The sequence below is a fragment of the Sphaerodactylus townsendi genome, linkage group LG01 (genome assembly GCF_021028975.2).
Source record: "Sphaerodactylus townsendi isolate TG3544 linkage group LG01, MPM_Stown_v2.3, whole genome shotgun sequence".
NCBI lineage: Eukaryota > Metazoa > Chordata > Lepidosauria > Squamata > Sphaerodactylidae > Sphaerodactylus > Sphaerodactylus townsendi.
The window spans coordinates 17,343,545-17,353,774 of record NC_059425.1 but is presented as its reverse complement, the minus strand read 5'-3'; the positions used below and the strand labels follow the sequence as shown (position 1 = coordinate 17,353,774).

General features: G+C 48.8%; 1 protein-coding gene across 1 annotated transcript in view; it reads left to right on the top strand.

The window, feature by feature from the left end:
* The first annotated feature begins 380 nt into the window (after nt 1-380).
* Nucleotides 381-10,230, top strand: part of LOC125441361 (dual specificity protein phosphatase 10-like) — a 31,979-nt gene continuing 22,129 nt past the window's right edge. The window contains exon 1 of the mRNA XM_048511911.1: nt 381-517. The gene's annotated coding sequence lies outside the window, so the exon portion shown is untranslated. The remainder of the gene's footprint in view (nt 518-10,230) is intronic.

The window sequence follows — 10,230 nt, the reverse complement described above, 5'->3', positions numbered from 1 at the left end:
TACCTTGCCCTTCCCCAAACCCTACTTCCCCAGATTCAACCTGCACATCTCCAGGTATTTACGACCCCGGAGTTTGCAACTCTACCCCCACCCCCCCATGCCCCCCACCTACCCACCCCCTCCACTAGGCGCTGCTGCCAGCCAGCCTCTTTCCCGATGAATGGAGGAGCCTGCCCGGGTCACGTGACCCCCCTCCCGCGTAACATTCAGCCGGAGAGCCGGGCCGCCTTCCTATTGGCTGCCGATGATGTCACCCTACAACCCTCCCTCCCCCCCCCGCTCCACCAGTTCTGTTTCCCTCTTCCTCTCCCGTCAAAAAGGGTTCTCCAAGCCAAGGAGGGAAAGATCAGCCGCGACAAGGGAAGGCAAGAGGGGGGTGTCCTTACATTGGGGGGCTCCGAGGGTGTCAGAAGTGGGGAGCTCCAAACCCTGCTTGTGGAGCATCCCCCTGGCGTTGCTTCCCAGCCAAAAGGCAACCCCAAAGCCTCATGGATTTCACCCTTAGGATCTGATGCAGGTGAGCTTGGGGATGTGGGGGAGATTCGGGGTGGGTGCCAGGCAAGGTGAAACTACAGCTGCGAACCCCTGGGCGTTTTTCCTGTGGAGGGGGCAAGTGGTGATGGCCCCAGTGTGTGGATGTATGCGTTTGCAATGATGGAATTGTTCATCTGGAGTGGGGGGGAGAGGAGTTGCGTAGATGCAAGGAGACAGCAGTGGGGGTTGACTTGTCTGTGTAGGGGGGGGGAGTCTTCCAGGTTTTGAGGATGGCAGCTGCAGCGTCAAAAGCTGGGATGCAAAGGCGGGGGGGGTGCAAGAAGGGGAGGAAGGAGCCAGGATTCTGCTTTCTCCTAAGGTGGCAACGAGTGGGTGTTTATTTGTGGTGGCTGTCGCCTTGGTTTGTTGTGACAGATTATTCTTTTGGGGCACGTAGGAGGTGGAAGGGGGGGAGGGGAGCTGATGCCAGGCTGCCAGGAGGGTGGAGGTGGCATGGGGGGCAGCAGGGGGGACAGAGAGAGAGGAATTCTGTTTCCCTTGTAGGCATCAACAGAAGAGGTTAAAAGAGGGAACGGGAGGTTGCCTGGTTCTCCCCTTACAGGTATCTTTACACCTCCTTGAACGCCGCGATGACATCGAGGGCTTATTTTAGGTCGGTGATGCCACGGTAATCCTGGGGGCACCAGAGGGTCGGCTTTATATAGAACTGGGTGCAAACTGCAGCCGTCATTCAGGGGTTCACTTACACGTGTGTCCGAGCTGCACGTGTGAAGCAGCGGGCGGCTGTTTCCGCTGGCTGGCCAGTAGCTTGTCCCAGATACCTTCGGGCTGCATGAACTTTATAGACCCAGGATGTGCCCAGGATGCGTACACACAGGCACCCGTGCGCAGGTCGCATGTCCAAGCGTGCGTGCTTCCCCCTATGTCAGCAACCTTTGAGCACACCTTATCATGCGCAAGATGTGTGCCATTTTGTTGTTGTTATTCATAACATGCAAACCCTGCCTTTAAAAAATACGCTGGAGCTATCATAAGCTGAATCGATAGTCCCAGTTGGGCCACAATCCCTCAGCAATGGGGGCGGGAGGGGAATAAAAATATTAGCCTTCCTTACAAGGGTGTTGTTAGGATTACTAAATACGTGCAATGTTTTGAACATGCAAAACACCCCGAATGTAAATGCAAACATTGCTATGATCAAAACAGAATGCCTGCAAGTAGAAACTTTTACAAGCATATTTATTCTTGGTCTTTTATGACGTTTATTCAAGGAACATGCTTGAACTCCCTTCAGAATTGTGGCAAGGAAGGGAAGATTTTGGGGAGTGGGCTTGAGGGACACTTTGTAGGCCGCGACTGCTTGTACATGCACAATTTGCAGATTGTCTGGTTTTTATCTTATGGATCCCCGCTGACCCCCACTCAGATAGGCTGCTGTTATCTCTTGGATAGATCTACCCTTACTTTTAGCAAAGGGGTGCATGAGATTTTATTGATCACTTGAGCAGGGCAAAGCCTTTGTATGTGAGAATACATACACCACTGTGGATCAAGCAAGATGGGTCAAGATCAGTATCACCTTAGGCCCAAAACAGACATTGCATCTGGTGTGAGTTGGGGTTCCCTCAACCGGAGACCGGAGTCTGATGTGTACAACCAGACATGACGTTGGGGGTGAATTCATTTTCAGACTTCAGTGTGTGTGTTGGGGGGAGCTTTAACTTTCCTTCTCACAGCTTGGGGAGGGGTTTCTATTTGTCCCCTTCACATGAGAAGTTCTCTACCGTATCTGCTTGTGTAAATCTGCAAATACCACAAGGTCGATGCAAAGGGAAGGGGTATGTGTAAAAATGAAATTGCCTAAGCAGGTTGCTGGTTGAATGGATGTGTCATAAGGACACCTTAAATAGATTTTCTTTTTAAATATTTTTTTATTTTCTCTCATAAAAAGACAACACACAAAAACACGTACAGATACACACACACACACACACACACACACACACAAGAAACAAAACACAACCCATTATACATTATATGATGATTTCCAGCTGTCTCAGTTTTGACTACTGGTTAACTCTAACTTCAGTGCATATAATTGCCATGCTGATTCAGTGATTCTTCCTTAGATATCTTCTGGTAATTACAATCTACTGTTTTCTTTAGTTTTCAAACCCTGATACTGCTTCTCTATTTGAATAGTTTCTCAAAAGGTATTCTTTAAAGGGTTTCCAGTCTTGTGAAAAAAAATGCATATCTCTTATTAGCATTGTCAGCTTCACCATTTCTGCATATTCTGTGACTTTGAAAATCCAGTCCTCTTTTGTTGGTGTCTCGCTTTATTATATTTATTATTTAACCCAATATTGGAAACTCTGGTCAGTCGTGGCTCTCCAAAGTCTTGGACGGGGCTCTTCTCTGGAGATCTCATTAACTGGAGATGTCAGGGTTTAAAACCGGAATCTTCTGCAAGAAAAGCAGAAATCCTGCTTCGTGGCCGCAGTGTGTTGTGGGAAAGACTGTGGAAGATGGTTCAGGAATGCTGAGCCTGTACTTGGCCTTTGAGGGTGCATGCTGGGGGAAAAAGGAGGCCTTGACAGAAAGAGAGAAACTATCCCAAGTGGATAAGTCACCTTTGGCTGAATGGGGGCAGTAGTGTGTGCTTGGGCTGGAATAGCTGCTGGTTTACATCTGACTCATGCCCCAGCTGGAAACACTTAATGTGCATCATCTCAGCCGTCCTTACAGCACTCTTGTAAAGCAGACCGATTGCATGCCCATTGGGCAGGTTGGCAGCAGGGGCGTACCACCCAGGGGGACACATGGGGTCAAATGTCCCTGGGCTGTGGCCATTAAGTCACGGAGGGGGGGCAGAAAAGCCGAAGCGAATGGAGCGGTGGCTGCTCTTCCAAGAGAAGCTCTGCACTGCACATACACACACAAGCCTCTGGAGAGAGGTGGGGGGCACAGGGCAGGCACAGGGCAGGCAAGGGGCAGGAGAGAGGACGCTGGGGGGAGGAATTTCACTGGCATGGCGGGGCATACTTTCTACTCCTTGCTCCAGGTGCTGTTTTTAATAGATATACCCCTGATCGGCAGGGAAACCATTCTGGCTTATATCAGCGATCACACCTTCTAGGAGTAACCAAAGACCATACAGAGATAGTCATGACTCTCAGCTGACATAGTTCCAACATCATGTTAAACCATGGCGTTTGCTGTCCGTTGCTGAGAACCCAAGCTATGTTTGGAGTTTCCAGAAAAGGAACAAGCAAACTGTGGTTTGGGGCTTCTATTCTGGTTTTGTTTTTGTCTGCCAGTGTAACCTCTTTCTGCAGGTTCTGTGGGTACATCAGCACTCTAGTTTCTAAGAATGGAGGCCTCAGCTAGCAGAGTAACACTCTGTCAGTTCAGATGTTCAATCAAACAATGTTTAGCCTGAACCAAGTTTTGAAAGCACAGTTCGAAACCTGGCTTCGGAATGGCTATCTGATTGCAAACCATGGTTCAGCTTCCTTAACTGTTGTCTCACTTGGGGTATAAACTGAGCCAGTGACTCCATGACTGAGTGGAGATTCAAATTGGTAGCCGCTGGCTCAGCATGGCTCCTCTTAACCATTTTACACCAGGCTCTTGCGCACTGAATCATCCATAACCACCACTGTGTCTGCTTTGGTTGTGTGCACGATTACTGCACCTGCATTTTGCCCCTCAGCTAATTTGGAAAGACTTATTGATTTATTTACTTCACAAGTCTGTCTTTCTTGCAGAGACACCAGGTAGATTTCAATTTTTAAAAATGCGACAAAACAGTGATATAGCGTACAATAAATAATGAAATCCACCCCCTGTCTAGTCACAACTGACTTATGGAGACTCCTTAGGGTTTTCATGGCAAGAGACGTTCAGAGGTGGTTTGCCATTGCCTGCCTCTGCATCATGCCCCTGGTATTCCTTGGAGATCTCCCATCCAAATAATTGCCGGGGTCGAGGCTGAGAGTCTGTGACTGGCCCAAGGTCACCCAGCAAGTTTCCATAGCAGAGTGTGGGTTCGAACCTGGGTTTCCCAGATCTCGGTCCAACACATTTAATGACTACACCGTGGTAACTAACAAGCATAAGAACGAGCCTGCTGGATCAGACCAGAGTCCATCTAGTCCAGCACTCTGCTACTCGCAATGGCCCACCAGGTGCCTTTGGGAGCTCACGTGCAGGATGTGAAAGCAATGGCCTTCTGCTGCTGCTGCTCCCGAGCACCTGGTCTGCTAAAGCATTTGCAATCTCAGATCAAGGAGGATCAAGATTGGTAGCCAGAGATCGTGAAGAAGTGTTTCCTTTTATTAGTCCTAATTCTTCCCCCCAGCATTTTCAATGAATGCCCCCTGGTTCTAGTATTGTGAGAAAGAGAGAAAATTTTCTCTCTGTCAACATTTTCTACCCCATGCATAATTTTATAGACTTCGAGCAACATAGTGATGCTGCCTGCAAGTTGGACAACCATTAAAACAAGACTGAATAGTTCCACGGCAGGGCCCCTTCGCCTGACCTCTTCAGTCTCAGGGTTTGCGGAAAGTCCCTCGGTCTCCCTCGACTGTGTCACTCTCCCCCGCCCTTTAACCAACACAGCACATCTGGGGCCAAACGATGAGCTCATGGGGTGAAACACGAGGAACAGATGCCCTCATTGGGCGGTGCTGCCATGCCATGAGCTCAGGGTGGTATTTTTAGAGGCAACATCTCTTCACTTGGTTAAGGGACGAGCGGAACAGCCGCCCAAAAGGAAACCAGGAGATGACGGAGGCCCACCCCTGCCTCTTTTTTTTGGGGGCCAGGGGGGAGTCACGGAGTGGAACCATTTATATGTCTGCATTTTAAAGGCGTACTGAGTGGAGCCTAAGAAGGGGTAGGTGGCAGACAAAGAGTTGCACAAACATTCAGGGGAAGTATGTTTTGCATGCAAGAATCCTCCTGCAGATTTAGCACAACTTCTGTGTGACAGCCGAAGAGAGCATATACTTCTGTGTGTGCAAGTCCGCGAGGGCACCAAGGAGTCATTTTTGAACTGTTTGTGCACGTGCCTTCACAAGAGTCCTGCAAGGTAGGTCGAACCGAGGGATGGCGACTTGGTTCCGGGCTTAGGAACTACAGATTGGATTCCCTGCTAGTACACTTCTGGTGTTAAGTGTTCAGAAGAACACAACAATGAAGACATTCACAGATAGGGCAGGCTGGATAGAATGTACATGGCAGACCAGAATGTACACGTACCTTGGGTGTGTGTGTGTGTGTGTGAGCAGCTGTGTATTTGTGTGCTACAGGAGAGTGCTTTGCACAAGAGTAACTGGGAATATGTGTGTGTAAACAAGAGGGTCTTGGGTGCTCTGTTTCGGGGAAATACATGCATGTTCCATATATTATTATAAACATTTGCTGCCCCATCGAACGAAGAGGACACTTTTCTGAATTCCTCAAGCCAAACAGTTCGTTCCCTGCCTCCTGAAGCGCATAATATGTTAGATTCGAGTCCGGTAGCACCTCTAATCTGTTTTTCCGCAGACGGACAGGGCTACCTTCCGTGAATATCAATGTGGGTGGTGTTTGAGGGGAGAACACAGGAGCTTAAGCATGTGACATGTTATTTTGGAGAAACAGAGAAGAGAGAAAAAAATGGTGCACCCTCATGAAAGCCTCACCAGTCTGAGGCAGGGAAGCCCGGAAGGGAGACCTTAAAGGAATCCCCTGGATCTCCTCAGATCGTAGAGTCTGCAAGGGCAGACAGCTCTGGAAGGGTTTTTTTGGACTGGATGCGCGCCATGTCTGGAAGGAGGACAGCACCTGGGTTTCTGATTTATGCACAGGGTGAACGGTTGCATGGAAGCCTTGCCACAGGGAGTATGAGGAGATGTACGGGTTAGAGGGGGGACGAATCTCGGTTAAGGAGACCCTTTTCTGTCAGAGAGCTCTCCCTTCCCTCTCTTTCCGTCTTGCACGATGTCCTCGCTCCCTCTCCGCGCCTGCCGTATCCAGTTGAAGGGAAGGAGAGCGCTTGTCACCTTTAGTTAGGGTATAAAGGAGGTGCATAGACACAGCCCTAGAACCAGTGGGAGTGGGAGCCAGAGTGGCAAGGCAGGAGGCTGAGGCTATTTGGGAGGAGGAAGGAGGAGGAGGAGGCCAGAGCAGAAGCGGAGACACAGGGCGAGAGGCAGAGGGGCATTTGGGGCCACGGATGGGATAGGGGTAATCGGGAGGCGGTCAGGAGAGGAGGAGAGACAGCTGCGAGAGGTATAGGGCAGGCTGTATGAATGTGTAAGTGTCATAGGATAAATAACCCTTGTATTCTGGAGTGTCTGGAGATCTCCTGGGATTACAACTGATCTCCAGACGGCTGAGATCAGTTTTCTGGAGGGTGGATTCTGTGGCATTATATCCCTCCTGAATTCTGCTCTCCATAGACTCCACCCACCAAACCCTCAGGTATTTCTCAACCCAGGGCTGATAACTCTATAGAAAGGGTAAGGATGTGTATGTTATCATAATATCTTGGGAAGAAGGATGGGATAAAAATATGAGTCAGTCTTCCCCTCCGCAAACCCTGACTTCCTCAGGGCCCGTTCCCCAAGTCTTCAAGTATTTCCCAATGGGGAGCTATTAACCCTAAGGCAGGGGTGTCCAACTCTGGTGCTTCAGATGTTCATGGACTACAATTCCAATCAGGCCATGCCAGCAGGGGCTGATGGGAATTGTAGTCCATGAACATCTGAAGCGCCTGAGTTGGACACCCCTGCTGTAAGGCATTTCCACAAGGTCATCTCAGCAGGGGGCAATGCCATTAAGTCCACCCTCCAAACCAGCCATTTCTCCCAAGGGAACTGATCCCTGTAGTCTGGAGGGCTGGTGTGGTTCAGTAACTTGAATGTTGGACTGAAACCTGGGAAAACCTATGCTGAATATGGAAGCTTGCCAGGTAAACTTGGGCCTGTGACAATCTCCGGGCCTAATCTACCTACACAAGGTGATTCTTGGGAGGGTTAAATGAGGCCCAATGTGGTGAGGTGGTTAAGAGCAGCGGTTTCTAATCTAGAGAACTGGGTTTGATTCCCTACTTGGCGGACTCTTATCTAGTAAAGTGGATTAGTTTCCCCACTCCTCCACATGAAGCCTGCTGGGTGACCTTGTCAGTCACAGTTCTCTCAGAATTCTCTCAGCCCCACCTGCCTCACAAGTGTTGTGGGGAGAGGAAGGGAAGGAGTTTGTAAGCCACTTTGAGACTCCTTACAGGAGAGAAAGGTGGCATAAGAATCCAAACTCTTCTTCTATATAGAGGACAGAAAGATATGAAAAGCTGCTCTGGGTCCCCAATCAGGGAGAAGAACGGGATTTCAATGTAACGACAACAACAATATAAATGTTGTCATTCTGGAAGATCTCCAGGCCGGACCTAGAGATTGGGAACCCTGTTGGTTTTCCTAACGCAACCAAACTGGGTGAGCAATTTGTCCAGGACAGGCATCAGATTTCCTCTGGTGATACCTGCAACTCCGTGGGGACAAATCAAGGCCCACAAGGTGTGAAGAAGTCAAGGGGGCGATGAATACAAATATGAATTTGCTGTGTGATGGTGGGGAGAAATCCCTCTTATGGAAGGAAGGTCTGCCAGGCTGAGGATGTGCAGCTGAGCATTTGTACTGTGGTTTTTATGCCTTGAGATGCGCATCCATAAATGTCAGCATCCGCACTGGCTTCTTCACCTCCGGCCCCCTTCCCTGGGGGCACGGAGGAAGGTTTTAAGTTTCCAGCTAACATTGCCACTGCTCCGTAGCGGTGTTTCTGCCAGAGATGTGTTTGCAACGTTTTTTGATCGGCTCTGGCACTTCTCCCGGGCTCAGATAGCACAGAAAGCCCGTAGCCCCGGAACGTACACGAACGCAGGCCCGTCTGTTTACAGGCCTGCCGCACGCACACCGACAGCTTTTTGGACGAGCCAGTTTTGGAAGGGGATTTTTAATCTCTCCTTGGCACACTGCTGGGTGCGAAATGAATGCCTTTGAACAGGCTTCCAGAGCCCTGCAGGGAAGTGTGGAGAGGGACTTGATAATATTCCCGTTAATGGGGACGTGAGAGAGGGTGGGAGGAAATGCTTCAAGGAAGCTCGAAATGGGGGCGAGCCATCCAGAATCTTCCCGCCCTTCTGTGAGCTCCTCAAGAAACCCTGCCATGTTCCTCTCGCCTCAGAAAGTGTTTTTGTTACATTCGACCTACTTTCTACCCAGAATGTTGTGTGTGTTAAAAAAAAAAAAGGAAGAGAAAATACAGTGAGATAGGAAATTATTTCTTAGCCTTCATTGGCTTTTTTAAAAAATCACTTTTGATGCTGACAATGTAATATATATTTTTTTCAAAGCAAGTTATTAAAATAGAAGGCTGTAAAGCTTTGGGTTTTTTTAATGATGAGAGCAGAGGCGTATCTAGGAAAAATGTAGCCCGGTGCAAAATCTGAGTTTTACACACACACACCCCATATGGGTGGCCGCCCTCCCCCACCACGACCAAACCATTTTTTTTGCACCAGGTCATCAGGGAAGAAGGAGGGGTGTGGGGGCGATTTTCTGCCCCCCACATGACTAAATGGCTGCAGCCCGGGGGCGTTTGACCCCATATGTCCCCCAGGGCGGTACGCCCCTGGGTGAGAGATTAGCTCATGTATGAGAAGACAGATCCCCTGAGAGCCAAATTTCACTCAAATCCCATGTTAATGGTTTGATGTGAGGTTCAGGGCATGCCAGGTAGACCCTATCTGTAAAATGGGACAAAGTACTTAGCACACTATCTCATAGTCTTTCCAACAGCCCTGTATAGAAGGCCAGTATTATTGTCCCAACTTAGATTGGAGTGTTGAGGCTGAGTGTCTTGCCAGAGACTACCTTGTAAGTTTGTGGCAGACACAAGATTTGAAGCAGTGAGATCTGGGATCATGGCTCATTCCCTTAGACATGATAACCTACTTAGAGGAAGAAGAGGAAGAAGAAGAGGAAGAAGAGGAGGAGGAGTTTGGATTTATATGTCTTTCTCTCCTGTAGGAGACTCAAAGGGGCTTACAATCTCCTTTCCCTTTCCCCCTCACAACAAATACCCTGTGAGGTGGGTGTGGCTGAGAGAGCTCCGAGAAGCTGTGACTAGCCCAAGGTCACCCAGCTGGCATGTGTGGGAGTGCACAGGCTAATCTGAATTCCCCAGATAAACCTCCCCAGCTTAAGCGGCAGAGCGGGGAATCAAACCCGATTCCTCCAGATTAAAATGCACCTGCTCTTAACCACTACGCCACTATGGTTATTACTTTGCCAGGACAACACACAGTCCAAATTGGGAAGCATTTTGAATGTAAGTAAAGCACCCCAACCTAAAATTAATGTCCTCAATCATGGTGATGCAAATGTCTGCTCTTTCTGTGTATGTCTGTAGTCTATACAACTATGGGCTCAACCTTAAACAGGTCTACTCAGAACATATTTCCATGTTAAGCAATGGACTTCCACCCAGGAAAATATCCTTGGGATTGCAACCGTCACGCTGCGAATGTACGAAGTTTATTCTTAAAGTGCGAAGAGTCTTGTGGCTCCTAAAAGAACAACACAGTCATGTGACAATTTTTAAAGAATTTATTGTAATACAATGACGTGGCTTGAAAATCCAAACAAAATGTAATGGGTTCAGTTTGGAAACCACTGACTGGAAATA